At 49.7% G+C, this 12,699-nt stretch overlaps 1 protein-coding gene across 3 annotated transcripts in view; it reads left to right on the top strand.

Moving 5' to 3' along the window:
- Positions 1-12,699, top strand: part of LINS1 (lines homolog 1) — a 32,045-nt gene that overhangs the window by 1,788 nt on the left and 17,558 nt on the right. The window contains exons 1-3 of one of the 3 annotated variants that reach the window (XM_062204964.1): positions 5,416-5,676; positions 7,725-7,875; positions 12,433-12,573. The gene's annotated coding sequence lies outside the window, so the exon portion shown is untranslated. Of the gene's footprint in view, positions 1-5,415; positions 5,677-7,724; positions 7,876-12,432; positions 12,574-12,699 lie in introns of those variants that run through there. The other 2 variants (XR_009867240.1, XR_009867241.1) reach the window with 2 other exon arrangements.

Here is a 12,699-nt window from a genome sequence, read left to right as displayed (position 1 = left end):
CCATGTTTGTGGGTTTGGGGACTTTATCCTAAGGAGAGTTGAGGGCTTTTGAGAAGGCAGTGGGCATAGGATGGGCCAAGATGCGGCCACTCAGGGAGGTGCCTACAGCAGGTGTCCAGGGTGGAAATGGCACTGGGGCGGGGGGCGGGGGTGCATTGAGACAGGTGGAGTGTGCAGGAGAGAGCCAGTTTGAGTGCAGATGGAAGGGATTGAGTTTGCGTGGAAGGGGCCTGTGGGCCTCCGAGAGAAGCTCTCCCGGAGACATTGGGGACTTGAGCCCAGCAGAGAGCCAGGCCCTAAAGGTGGGGGCACAGGTTGAGTATCCCTCGTCTGAAAATCTGAAATGTCCAAAATGTCAAATTGAACATTCGTTTTGGGGTTTTGGAATAGGATGCTCCCAACCTGTAAAATTTCCAAGATCGGAAAAACCCTGAAATCGGAAATACTTGTGGCCCCAAGCATTGCAGAGAAGGGGAACTCTACCTGCAGTAACCGAAGATCTCAGGAAAGGCAGGGTGGAGGGGACTGAGCACCTGCGGGTCCCCACGTTTAGGATAGTGGAGGAGGGGACCCCGGCAGGGTGGCCGAGCCCTGAGCCTGCAGAGGGAGAGGAGCAACTCCAGGACAGGCTGACTTGTCAAGGGTTGGTGTGTATTTTGGGGAAATACCATGTTTTTGGCAGAGCCATGTTTTCACAGGAAGACTGAAATTCTTGTCCATATGACCACCCATTTTTCCTTTAAAGAATTTGCCCCTTGGGCCAGGAACTGAACAGATGAAATCACACATGGAGAAAGCACACTGGTTTGTAGGAAGAGGGGTGTCCAAAGGTGCGTTTTCTGGAGGGACCCTCATGCATGGTAGAGGGACGTGGGCATCAGTTAACCGATAATTAAATTAGCACTCACATCTGGTGAGCCCCAGCGTTCTCTTTCCCTGGATCTGTGTAAGACTTTTCTGGAAATACAAATTCTTGGAAGAACAGCCTCACTAACCGCAGGCATAGAGTGGAAACCCTAAGTTCGGTTTCAGTAAGAGCCGGGTTCCAAGTCATACACGAACCGTTTCTCTTCTCCGGCCAGCACACCGTATAAGGCCCGCAGAACCGTGTGGCCTGTCCCTGCCAAGGAAGCCCTCGGCAGGACTTCAAATTCGGTAAATCTGTAGCAGGCTGATTTCTAAGCTGATAATTTTGTGTGGCCTGGGAGTGATGTTATAAATATCCACATGGCCCTTGGCAGGAAAAAGTCTCCCTACCCCTGCACAGCTGAACTCACCCAGAAAGTGCAGTTATCGGAAGGCATATTTGAGAGAAAATACACCCGAGTGTGGGAGCGGCTTGAAACGAGAGGTTTTGCCCGGAGTGTGGAACAGTGATGCTCAGAACGAGATAATTCTTCCTGAAAAAAAATGAAGAAGTCCAGCTTTGAGGGGCTGGCATGCGCCTGACAGGTAGGATGCCTGCAGTGCACATCTGGGTGGCGGGGCTCAGTCCCCAGCTCCAGCCCCCATTCTAGCTTCCTGCATGCTGGTCCTGGGAGGCAGCGGCTGGTGGCTCAGGGGCCTCCAGCAGTTAGATCCCCACATCCCGTGAGAGACCCAGGTTGAACTCTGGCTTCTCCACCCCCGACCCCACCTGATGGCTCAGGGGCCTCCAGCAGTTAGATCCCTACATCCCCTGAGACCCAGGTTGAACTCTGGCTTCTCCACCCCCGACCCCACCTGATGGCTCAGGGGCCTCCAGCAGTTAGATCCCCACATCCCCTGAGACCCAGGTTGAACTCTGGCTTCTCCACCCCCAGCCCCGCCAGCCATTGTGGGCATTTTGAGAGTGAGACTGTGGATTGCATGTGTTCCCTCTGCCTCTCAAATAAGTAATTTTAAAGAGTAAATGTTAAGGATGCCACATATTTTTGGAAGTACAATTTCTGATCTTTTAAAATCAGCTCTTAGGTGTTTGCCCTGTTAACACTTCTCAGCAGTCACGTTTCATAAGTTCGAATTTCTAAATTTTCCTTTCTCCTTGGCGTAGATAGTTGAATCATAGTGAGATGCTAGATTTTAGTAGGGCTGGAGATGTTTCCTGCCGGGTTCAGTTATAGAGACAGGTGGTTTGGGCCGTGTTTGTCGTACCTCCCTTCTCCAGTGACACCTTCATGTCTCGGTCCCCTCCACAGGGCTGAAATGCCACCTGTGCTGCTAGACTTTGTCCCTGGCTCCTCCCTAGTGCCGTCGCTGGCTCTCGGGAGCTTTGATCTTCACGTCACACCTCTAGTGCTTTAGGGTTATGGGATTTCAGAAATGCGTGTGGCTTTAGGACCCACCTGCTCTAGAAACCTTCAGATTTTCCCAGTGTACAAGTGGTATTTTGCTGTTGTATAATGAAATGTCTGAGACGTCATTGTCTTATACTAAACTCCCACACTAAGCCCAGCGGACCAGACCAAACCAGAATGGAGGCACCAGTGCCAGGTGCCACATAAGCAGGCTGGACTTGAGATGGTCCAGTTTTCTAAACAGCCAGTGAATTCAGAGGGGACCTGGTTTACCCAAACCATTGAGATACGGAAGTCTCCCTTCAGTTTTTTTTTTTTTTTTGATTTATTTATTTTTACTTGAAACAGCTACAAAGAGAAAGGGAAAGAGACAGACAAGAGGTCATCCAACCACTGGTTCTCCCCCAAATGGCTGCAATGGCCCGGGCTGGGCCAGGCCAAAGCCAGGAACTTCTTCTAGGTTTCCCACATGGATGCAGGTACCCAAGCACTTGGGCCTATTCTCTGCTTTTCCCAGGCCATTAGCAGGGAGCTGGATTGGAAGTGGAGCAGCTGTGCCCATATGAGATTCCAGTGTCTCAGGTGATGGCTTTCCCCACTATGCCACGGAGCCAACCTTTGTTTCACCAAGTAAGGAAAGTCACTTGGAAACAAGCGATCCACTTTTTCTTCTCTCTTCCCTGCTTCTGCCTCCCTTCCTCCGTGTAAGCCCCCTCCTCTGCTCAGCTTCCCAGCACCCTCTCAGAGACACGCTGCCCATTTCACGGAGCGCTAAGAGAAGCCACCAGAGCTTCACTGGAGTGAAATTTACAAGTTGTTGTACAACATTTACTGATTATAGAACTAGACAGTATTGAACTCCAGAAGGAATGAAACAGAGTAGCGAGAGAAATGAATAAATGATGTGAATGGTTATCTAGAGTGTCTTATACAGTTTGGTCCCTTGTTCAGTGTGCTGGGGACCAGAGTGGTGCAGATTTTAGACTGTTTCCTCTTGGATTTTGGCATATTTACATATAGAGTTGAGAGCATCCCTAATCCAAAAATCCGGACTCCAAAGCCCTCTGGAATTCAGTGCTCAGAAAGTATCAGCCGGTGCTGTGGTGCAGCAGGTTAATACCTTGTCCTGAGGCACTGGCATCCCATGTGGGTGCAGGTTCTAGTCCCGGACGCTCCACTTTCGATCCAGCTCTCTGCTGTGGCCTGGGAAAGCAGCAGAAGATGGCCCAAGTCCTTGGGCCCCTGCACTCACGTGGGGGACTCGGAGGAAGCTCTTGGCTCCTGGCTTCGGATTGGCGCAGCTCTGGCCGTTGCAGCGGCCATCTGGGGGAGTGAATCAGTGGATGGAAGATTTCTCTCTGTCTCTACCTCTCTCTGTAACTCTGTCTTTCAAATAAATAAAATCTTTAAAAAAAAAAGTATCAGATTTCAAGTTTTAGATTTTTGGGTGAGGGGTGCTCAATCTGTAGCAGCCCCAGCACCCATATGTTGAGGTAGTGTGTGTGCCAGGTGCTGGTTCCATGAGAGCCCAGGTGGATCCTGGGAGCTGACTTGTCTCCTGATTCCCAGCTCATCCATACTCCTGACCATTTGTTTTTCCCTCAAAATCCTGTCTTCAAGTTGCAATAATTTTTCAAATGATTTGTCATAAGGAGTATCATATTGCAAAAATTTCATAGAATGTGCTGCAAAATCATTCCAAATTCCTTTATTGACTTGATGCTGTCAAATTGGTAATTTTCTTTCTTTCTTTTTAAAGATTTATTTGTTTATTTTAAAGTGAGAGTTATGCAGAGAGAGAGAGAGAGGTCTTTCATCTGCTGGTTCACTCCCCAAATCACTGAAATGGCAGGAGCTGTGCCAATTTGAAGCCAGGAGCCAGGAGCTTCTTCTGGGTCTCCCACGTGGGTGCAGGGGCCCAAGGACTTGGGCCATCTTCTACTGCTTTCCCAGGCCATAGCAGAGAGCTGGATTGGAAGTGGAGCAGCTGGGTCTCGAACTGGCGCCCATATGGGATGCCGGCACTGCAGGCAGCAGCTTCACCCGCTACGCCACAGTGCAGGTTCCATGTAATTTTCAAATTATAACTTTTCATTGATTTAAAAGCAGTTTAGATTGTCGAGGTTTTGACAGACATACTTTGTTTTTCATTTACTTAGGTAATAAAGTCCACAGAAATATTAATACTAATGTTACAAAACATATAAATGAAGTAATTCAGCATGAATGTTTATAGAACTGAATTCCTAAAAACCCTTACGAAGCTGGAATTGAATTTATTTCCTGAGTAGAAGACGACTTTGGAGTTGGGCAAATACCCAGCCACCTGCACCGCGATTCTGATGCTGCTGATCCCCAGGGTGTCCAGGGATTGGGATTTACCTAGTGCTGCAGGAGTTGCGGTGTGGCCAGGGTCAAGGATCACTTCCCGGAGGCTGTGTCCTGGCCCTTGGAGCTCATTGTGGTGGGGAGAATGAGCAGTTTATGCTCCTGGCGATAGCAGGCAGCATTCTGGGGCCGCAGGGGTTGTTTGGAAAGCTGGGTGCGGCAGGCAGGGCCACCGTGAACGGAGATGTCCCTCCACCTGCAGGAAGGGTGGATGGTGAGGCTGGGGAAAGGCGTTTACTGTAGACCCTGGTCCCATCATCCCAGCAAAAAGGGACCTGGAAGAAAGGAGGCTAACTGGTAGCCTTGGAGTTCCTTGTAGCTCTTGTCCTGGTGACTTCCGGTAGCCTGAGGGTTTCTTTCTCCGGGGGCAGTTTTAATTCACACTTCCCAGAGCCAGTTAGGATGTGATGTCACTGTGTATGCCTTCTGTCGGGCTGATGTCGGGCTGATTCTCCTGGGAGGACTGAGCGCCCTGAGATCTCAGTTCCTGCTCTGAATCCGACTGCATTTACACATTCTTGGCTTGAGGTTTTTTAGTTTTTTGGATAATTTAAAATGCAAAAGTTAAAAACTAAAGCATTTGGAAAATACTGAACATCAAAATAATAGCAAAATAGCCGTGGGAACTAATTGTGGAGGTATTTCACACATGCTCTATGTTACTAACTTTCCTCTCATCCAGGAGTGTGGGAGGCGCCGTGTGGGAGCTGGGGAAGAAGTGGTGCGCGAGCAGACCCCTGCTTGCGACGTTGCCGTCTAGCCTAGCACTGCTCAGTAAGGTCCAGTGGAGACCCTGCGTGAGACCTCCAGTGCGTGGGCCAGGAGCCCCGCGCGAGGCCTGCCCTTGCCGGAGAAGGACGTGTTTGCACCTGAAGCAGGAAGGAAAGGGCACGGAAGAGCTAAGCAGAGAGGCAGCACCTCCTGCAGACCAGAGGCACAGGGAGCCCTCCAGGGTGACTCAGTGAGGGGGCGTTGCACCCTCCTGCCTGAGCTACAGGACCCTGGTCACCAGGTGAGCCCTGTACACTTTGCCAGTCTTTGAGCGTGTGCCCCTTTGCTGAGGGAGGTTGGTCATCGTATTTTATCACCTGCAAACCACGTCTCATCCGTATGTACAGTCAGTAACATCTGAGTGGCATCTATCTCTAGACGTTCCCTGCACTAACCTGCCACTCTCACCAATTAAAACAGAGAGTCATGTTTGAACAACTGAGGGCAAACAAGTTTTGTTTTTTGTATTGATATGCTGAAGATCGTCCAACTTTTTAAAAAGGCGCTTGACATCAGCACGGATATAAACCCAGGGAGGTAAGATTCTGAGGAGGTTAAATCCAGGAGATGGGTTAGTGGCTCTCAGGGTGGCACCTGGTCCCATTCGGGCCCTCTCCATACTGGCCAGATCCCACTGGATCAGAATCAGAGGGGTGGGCTGTGCAGGGAATTCTGTTCAAGTTGTCCCCAAGAGTGTCTGGGACTGAGGTATCCTGATTGCAACGTCCGGGGCCAGTCTGTGCCTTGCTGGGACACAGGGTGCGTCTGGAATGACAGAGCTAACTGGGAAAGCCACGGGGCGGATCACGTGGCTGTCAGGCGCTGAGTCCATCTGTCCAGGCTGCTGGGAACAAAACTGCTTCGTTATTTTGAGGAAACTCATGGCTGTCCAACAGCTCTGTTTGCTGAGCCGCTCTATTAAAGGTGGACTGTCAGAGTGTCTTTCAGAGCAACGTGACCTTGCTCTGCACTGCTCCCGTCTGGGAGGACGTAGCTGCCCCCGCTTTCAGAGGCCCCGTGTTCGTGAGTTGGTCCTCACCACTTTCCTTACCAAGACTCCGTAACCAGTGTTTAACTTGCACCTCCTGAAAAAGCGGGGGAGGCGGGGACTGGCTTTCTCAAACCGTGTTCATTCATGTTTCAAAAATAGCTTTATGCCACACCTGAGTGAAGTGCAGAGGGGAAAAAAAGGAGCAAGCAGGGCGGGCTGTGGAGTCGAGTGTGTCAGGGGTCCCTGGCATCCTGTGAGCCAGAGGTCGGGGATACACGGCCTTGGAGACTGGCTGAGAGGCCGAGTGCCCGGCGGAGACTTGAGGTCACAGGCTCTTACTGTACACCACTTTGACAGAAGAACACTTTCACATATTAGGATGCCTTTAAAAAAAAAAAGATTTATGTATTTATTTATTTGAAAGGGAGAGCTACAGAGAGAGAGAGAAAGTGATCGATCTTCCATCTGCTGGTTCACTCCCCAGTTGGCCTCAACAGCAGGGGCTGGGCCATGCAGAAGTCAGAGCCAGGGACAGGGCCATCTTCTACTTTCCCAGGCACATTAGCAGGGTTCTGGATCAGAAGTAGAGCAGCTGGGACTTGAACCAGCACTCATACAAGATGCTGTTGCCTCAGGCAGTGGCTTAACCCACTGCACCACCATGACAGACCCTTAAGAAGCCTTTTATCTGTAACTTGATTGCTAGACTTTTCCTTCATCCCAAAAAAAAAAAAAAAAATTCCTTTCCTGTATCAGAGTCCCATAACAAGAGTTAAGAGGACAGTGTCCTAACACAGGATGGGGTTTAAGTGTTTCCAGTGTCCCAGCAATAGCCTGAGAACTTGCTAGAACTAACACCCATTATTAGGCCCCATCCCCGACCCACCCATCTGAGACTCCCAGGGTAGGTAAGCTCCTGTCCTCTGCCTTTACAGGTTTTCAAGGGACTGTGATGCACACCAAAGTTCAAGCACTTTTGTCTGAAGGAAACCAGCCGGGGGTGGTGCAGCCCCCAGGGCTAGTCCCTGCCAGTACTTCCTTCAGGCCTAAAGGCTGGAGGCCCCCAGTTCCTGGAACTTGAAAGTGTGGCCTGCTGTCCCCACCCTGTACCCTCAGGTCTGCTGTTGGAGCCTGACAGGGCACTGAGGAGGGGGAGGAGTGGAACCAGCCAGCCCGAAGCTCCCCAGCACGTGCCTGCTGTCTGGAAGTTCGAAGCTCCCCAGCACGTGCCTGCTGTCCGGAAGTTCACCTCCTCCCTGCTTGAAGAGGCTGACAGACCTCTTTGTTTTTTCTGGCAGAGTTACTGCTGTCCTGGTTGGGAGAGGGAACCCGAGTCCTGGAAGGCAGCGTTTGTCCGCAGTGCTTCGCCTTCTTGGAGTATCACAACGTCTTCATTGATGGAACAGGACGAACGAAGTAGCCTTGGAGGCTACTTGTGTTCATGCAGGTGTATGTATATGGGATGTGGGGGAACTAGGCCAGATTAGGTAGGCTAGGTAAGCTGGAATCAAAGTTTCTGCCAGCTCTGCATTGTATCTCTACCCCCTCACCTGTCTATCCAGTATACCCACCTTCCCATGATGCACCAGGAAGGAACAGTTGCCTTGATGGCCATCTGGAAGTTCAACTCCCCAGAGGCACCGTGAAACCCCTAGAAAGCCTCACATTGAGTCCATCGGGTACTGCCCTGTCTCGTAGGAGAGACTGTTAATGTGCCAGCACCCTTCTTTGGCCCTGGGCTTCTAAACCATGCTGTGGGCCCTTCTCTGGCTTCCTCCCATCCTCCCCATAGACAACTCTCTGACCCACTCATGTTGGGTGTTTCTCCATGTGGGGAAAAGTACACAAAATTGCCCTTAGAGCCATGCGTGCTGTTGCGTGTGTCAATAGTTCTTTCCTTTTTATCGCTGACTAGTGTGCCTTGGAATGTCCGCGCTACCGTTTATTTAACCATCACCCATGAAGGACATCACGTACAGGTCTTCGTTTTTCTGGACTGAGCGCCCAGGTGTGCAGTTGCTGGGTCACATGGTAGCTCCATGTTTGGTTTCTTTAAGGAGCTGCCAGGCTTCTGCAGAGTAGTTGAGCCATTTTGCATCCTTACATCCCCGCCAGCATTTGGTGTCACTGCGTTGTTTTCATCTGTTCCGATAGTGATAGTTTACTGTTGTTTTAGTTTTCATTTCCCTAACGGCTAGCGTGGGTGAACAACTTTTTCGGTGGTTCTTGGCCACCTCAGTATCCTCTTTGCTGAAATGTTCATCTCTTATAATCTCTCGTTGAGTTATTTTTCTCATGTTGAGTTTTGAGAGTTCTTTATTCTTGATACTAGCCTTTTGTCAGATATGTGGCTTGTAAATACAGAGTTTTTCTTAGTCTGTGGCTTTTCTTTTCATCCTCTTATTAGCATTTTTTTTACAGAGCAAGATTTTCATTTTGTTTATCAGTTTTTATTTTTATAATCATGCTTTTGTGTCAAGGCTAAGAACTCTGTCTAGCTGTCAGTCTTAAAGATTTCCTCCTAGTTTTTGTTTTGTTTTTTTTTTGTCCTACAAAGTTTAATTTTAAACTTTTACATCCATTCTCCCATTTCGGGTTAGTTTTTGTAAAAGGTTGAAATTATTTTAAATGGTGAAAAATCAAGGCAAGGTTTTATACACTCATTTCTGTAATGCCTGTAAACTATTGATGTGCTGATACCAAAGTAGAATCAGTGGATAATTAGACTTTTTGTGAGGATTTTGCTGAGTTTGGTGTAGTAGCTCAAAGTCATTTTAGTATAAAGATTCACTCAAATGGAGTCTGTGGGGGTTAGCTCTCCCGATCCCTCCTGCCCACCTAAGGATGGACTCAGAAACGTGAAGGAAGTGGAAAGCGAGGTGTTGTCCACACGTCTCTAGTGCAGCCCCAGCAAGTGGAAGCAGGCACTGCCCTCAGACGTCCGTTCCTTTAGGCGGGGATCCCTTCCCCCAGCTCCTCGTAGGTGAAGCAGCTTTGGAGTCCCAATCTAAAGGCCCTATGATGCCTAAAGCAAGGGGAGGGGGAGGGTACTGGGGGTTGGGCATTGCTGGACAGGTAGGATGGGGAGGAGGAGGTTATACTCGGGTTGTTCATAAAGGAATGTAGGGGTTGGCCCTGGGGGTCAGCTGGTTAGGCCACGGTCTGCAGTGCTGGTATCCCATATGAGCTCAGGTTCAAGTCCCAGCTGCTCCACTTCCAATCCAGCTCCTTGCTAATGTGCCTGGAAAAGCAGCGGAAGATGGTCCAAGTGCTTGGGCCCCTGCATCCATGTGGGAGACCGGGATGAAGCTCCCGGTTTTGGCGTGGTCCAGCCCTGGCTGTTGTGGCCATTTGGAGAATGAACCCAAAATATCTCTCCCCACCCCCTTTCTCCCTGTCTCTCCTTTTCTCTCTGTAACTCTGTCTTTCAAATAAATAAATAAATCTTAAAAAAAAAAAAAAAGAATGTAACTGCCTTGGAAACACAGCTTAGAAGCAGCCCAGCATTTGCCACTACAAAGTCCAGCCCATGCCCCAAGAGCCTTGCAGGTGGGCCCAGCCTTTCCCCAGGAACAGGCTTCTAGGGCAGTCTCCCCTGCTCAGCACCCTGTGGGCTACTCAGCCTGAGGTTGGGCAATAAAACCTGCACAGTCTTCCCCCAAGGAAGGCACCCTAAGGGCATCGTTTCTGTCCTGTACCACGTGGGCTAGGTGGTCTGATTACAATGGGTAGTAAAATCTTGGGAGGAATTTTACCTAATCCACACTCAGCAAATCCTTTGTCTGGGGAGGAGGGTGGAGGAGAAGGAAAATGGCGGGAAGAACTGGACTCCTTTCCCGTAATAGCCCCAGTCTAAACGTAAACTAGGCACTCTCAGATCCTGTCTGGAGAAAAGGATGGCCTACCTCACCAAACCTTGCCACTCTCTGATCACTCCTCTCTGCCTCCCGGCTGAAGTCTTCCTTGCACGAAGACAAGAACCTGTTCCACTCATACAGCTAAGTAAGCTCATCCGTTGATCTGCTCTGGGTTTCTTCCACTTAGCCCCCTTTGCAGCTGAGGACTGGGCCTGGCATCATGGCTGTACGTTGGCTAAGCTAGGTTCTTACGAAAGTAGATCACTGGGTATCTTCTCACATGTCCTTCAACCTTTGCAGCTGAGGACTGGGCCTGGCATCATGGCTGTACGTTGGCTAAGCTAGGTTCTTACGAAAGTAGATCACTGGGTATCTTCTCACATGTCCTTCAACCTTTGCAGCTGAGGACTGGGCCTGGCATCATGGCTGTACGTTGGCTAAGCTAGGTTCTTACGAAAGTAGATCACTGGGTATCTTCTCACATGTCCTTCAACCTTTGGTTGCTGAGTAGCTTTTGAATAAATTCATCCTGGTTCACCTGGGGAGGCTGCCTGGTAGTTACCTTCCTGACTTCAGAGTTTGTGCAATATGTGAGAATGCTTTGAGGATCGGTATTCAGTTTTACGATTTTGTAGGAGAGTGGGAGGTGTCCGAGATTAGGCTGTGTGAGTTACTACGTGCACTTAGCAGGTGTGTTAGACGGCAGTCCTCCATGCAGCCACGTCACGGGGCCGATGAAGCACCGCAGGAAGACGGGGCAGGGCCTCTGCAGCCCTGATGGGGAGGCCCGGCTCTGAAGTTGGACGTCAGCCTTCAAACCTTGGTTTAATGGCTCTCTTCCTTAGTTCCCTTATCTGTGAAATGGGTGTGCTAGTTAAGTACCACCTCCTAAGGTGGTTGTGCCGCTCACCTAGGCAATCACTTAGAACAGTGCCTGGTACACAGAAGGCACTCACTAGAAATTATTAGTCCGGGATTCCCGAGTGCGTCAGGTGTGCCCTGAAATGTTGGCATGTCATTTCAGCGTTGCCATTTGAATTGCTCTTGTGATATTTTTGCACAAAAAGGACTGAAAAGAAATAATAACTTTGGGTTGAAGGAAAAAAGTGGAATCCGGTCTTATTTTCCTGTCTCCTGTGGAACCACTGGGGAAGAGTTTTGTTGGTATGGTTATGAATTCGGGATATTTAAAACAGTGTTGAACAGCTCACAAGAAATGAAACAAAGTTGGGTATTTAAAAATTAAAATCCGTGCTTTCCAAAAAAAAAAAGAAATTATTAGTCCCAAATTGGTGGGAAGTGGGTTATCTTTATGTAAAGGCATACATGGTTTGATTAGCCGTAGGAGGCACAATTCAAATAGTTTATTCTACTTAAAGATAAATGAGCTTCAGACAGATTGTGTGTGGTCAGCCCTCTGTGTCTTCAGCTTTCACATCTGTGGATTCAACCTTGGATCAAAAGTATTTGGAGAGGAAACTGCAGCTCCACTGCACACGTGCAGACTTCTTTCCCTGTCATTTAGCCCCTACGCATCATAGCATAACCGCTCACGTAATATTCACATTGGCACCCAGAGGTGATGTCGAGTTCCCCAGAGGAAATGGGTCGCTTGTATGGGAGTTTGTCATTATGTGTATAGGACTTGAACACCCAGGCAGGTTTTGATATCCATGGGTTCCTGGAACCAATCCCTACTCCCTCCCCCAGATACTAGGGGGCTGTTCTTGTATGGATACCCCCTTGGGCCATCCTCCAGGAGGCCACGAGGAGCGCTGCTCATTCACTTGTCTGGGTCAGACCTCCGAGATCTGTTTCCTGTCTAGACTAGACGCATCTCTGAAGTGTGTTCTGTCCACGTTGCTTCAGAGCCTCTTGGCCTGCCGAGGGCCTTCCGCCCACCAGGCTCTGTGGCTCTCTCCAGAACTTGCTGTCAGCAGGCTGCCCCCTTCTCCAGCCCAGCATGGAAGGGCAGCTTGAGACGTCCCAACCTTGGAGTAGCCACGCCGGAGAAACGTGGTCACGGCAGTCCCCTGCTTTATTTGTGGGGATTTGTTCTCGCCTTTGATTCCGCAGATTGCTTTAACAAACAAACACCTGTAATTCTCAGAGCCCAGCAGGCTGCTCACGGTCACTGGTTTCCGTGCAGGTGTCTGTGGCCTTCACCAGTGTTTTAGAGGACAGTGTGGTAAAGGAGGGTTGTGCCCAGTCACCACCGAAGCCGCCGCGCGCCTGTCATCTCCGTTCGTTCCTTAGCTGCCTGGCCTGCGAGCACTTGTGTTTGTAAAGGGTGAGTTTGGATCTGTATTTCCTCGCTTAAGGTTGACAGCCTTTCAGTCCGATTTCCCATACTCACTCCTGTCTGAACCTGGGTCCCATCACACTGAGAACCAGTCCATTTTCCACCTGACATACG

Source organism: Lepus europaeus, chromosome 11 (assembly GCF_033115175.1).
Source record: "Lepus europaeus isolate LE1 chromosome 11, mLepTim1.pri, whole genome shotgun sequence".
NCBI lineage: Eukaryota > Metazoa > Chordata > Mammalia > Lagomorpha > Leporidae > Lepus > Lepus europaeus.
Note: the sequence above shows the minus strand (reverse complement) of the source record. Positions and strands in the feature narration are given on the sequence as shown.